Source organism: Meriones unguiculatus, chromosome 18 (genome assembly GCF_030254825.1).
Source record: "Meriones unguiculatus strain TT.TT164.6M chromosome 18, Bangor_MerUng_6.1, whole genome shotgun sequence".
Lineage (NCBI taxonomy): Eukaryota > Metazoa > Chordata > Mammalia > Rodentia > Muridae > Meriones > Meriones unguiculatus.
Genome location: NC_083365.1, coordinates 54,550,209 through 54,552,206, shown reverse-complemented (window position 1 = coordinate 54,552,206; position 1,998 = coordinate 54,550,209).

Below are 1,998 nucleotides of genomic sequence, written 5' to 3'. Positions count from 1 at the left end.
ATGCGTTTCGGCACAGACGAGCTCTCGCAGAGTGAGAACAGGAAGCAATGATGCGGAAGTCAGGCTGAACGCCGGTGTGGGATTCTGGGTTTGAGACTGATAAAAGAGAGAGAGAAGTGTGTGTAGCTCAGCTAACGTGTCGAGTATTAGCATATTATGTTCATTTAAAGTGCTAGCAGAGGAAGCTGGGTGAATCCTCCGTATTTGCAACTTTTCTGCAAACATTTTAAAGTAAGGGTTTTTTTGTTTTTGTTTTTAATTACTGCTATTCTTACATTCTAGCACATTAAAATTCCCATTGTGTATATAAAGTGTAAATGGAGTCTTCACTCCTAATGACTAGTAGTCACAGTACTGGGAGGTACTCTTCACACTACCGGAAGAGAAAGGTAATCATCAACCCAGCTATAAACCGTGGGATCTACAAAGGTGAACTGCCTGCAGATATGCTCGCGCAATACTGGCACAAATGTGGGAATAACCAGCCACTCTCTGACTGGACTTACAGCCCACTCCATGAGAGGGGACCCAAGCGTGACACTTCTTAGGTGGCCATGAACTTTACACTAGAAAATCCATGGGCTTAGAAAACCAAATACTGTTGTTCTGATAAAGGAACACAGCAACAAAAAGGACTCCCCACAACATTCTGCTACACCCCTAGATCAGTGCTTCACTCTCCAGTCATCAAAGAAGCTTCCTCTTGTAGTATATGGGAACTAGCAGACAACTAGTGGACAATGTGCAGAGAGTGAGAGACCTTGGAGCACTCAGACCCCAGTGGGATGCCTTCATCACAGCCTTCCCTTCAGGGCTCAGGGCTCTGTTCAGAACAGGAGGAGGAAAGACTAAGACAGAGGAGTTGAGTGACTCCAAGGGAATAGGGTCTTCCAGACACAAAAAGACTGATGCACATAAAAACTCGCAGATACTGTGTCAGCATATACAGAGTTCAAATCAGATGGTGTCCCAGCCCTGAGAGGGGCCAGTGGACATGGGCTCCGAGCCCTAACCAAGAAGATGTCTGCAACTGACACCCAGTTGCAAAGAAAAATTTAATTTTTTCTAATGAAGTCTCACTGGGTACACAAACTGCACTTAAGAACAGGCCCTATGCCAGCAGTAGAGGACCAACATAAAACAAGCTCAAAGCTATTTTTGTAGACTTTTTGACTCATATTGCTTTGTTTAGTTTTTGCTTTTTGTCTAACTTGTCTTTTGCCTATATATTATAGTTTCTAATCTTGTGTTTTTATTTGAATGTGTGTTTCTTTGTGTTCTTTTTCTGCCTGTTTGCTATTTATTTATTACCTACACAGTATTCTGCCTGCATGTGTGCCTGCATGCCAGAAGAGGGTACCGGATCTGACTATAGATAATTATGAGCCACCATGTAGTTGCTGGGAATTGAACTCAGGAACTTGGAAGACCAGCCAGTGCTTTTAACCTCTGAGCCATCTCTCTAGTCCCACCCGTTTGCTTTCTAAAGAGAGAGAAAGCAGAACATGGAGGTGGGTGGGTGGGGAGGTGAAAGGGATCTGGGAGGAATTGGGGAATGGGAAATCACAATCAGGATATTTTATGGAAAAAACTTTTTCAATATAAAATTAAATGCAAATGGAATTTTTACATGTGTGATGGTTTTCAAAATACTTCTGCATATATTTTATCTTATTGAATTCTGTGAGAAATAAGTGTCTGAATTTTAGAAGTAGAGAAGCTAATTGGCTGATCAAGAAGATACATTACAGCGCTGGAGAGTGACCTCAGGTAACTTAGCCCTAAGGGCAGTCTCATCTGAGAAGTGTGCCAAATGAGTAAAGGCTGAATGCACCATGGTATTGGAGAAAAGGCTCAGTTCTGATCTCTGAGGGTGCCTTAGGGGAATGTCATTTGAACAGAATCTTAGATTCTTAAATTGATTTCCACCGACCAGGGAATTTCAGAAAGCAATCAAAACACAGAGTAAATGCACAGATGAAAGCCAGCCAACATGTT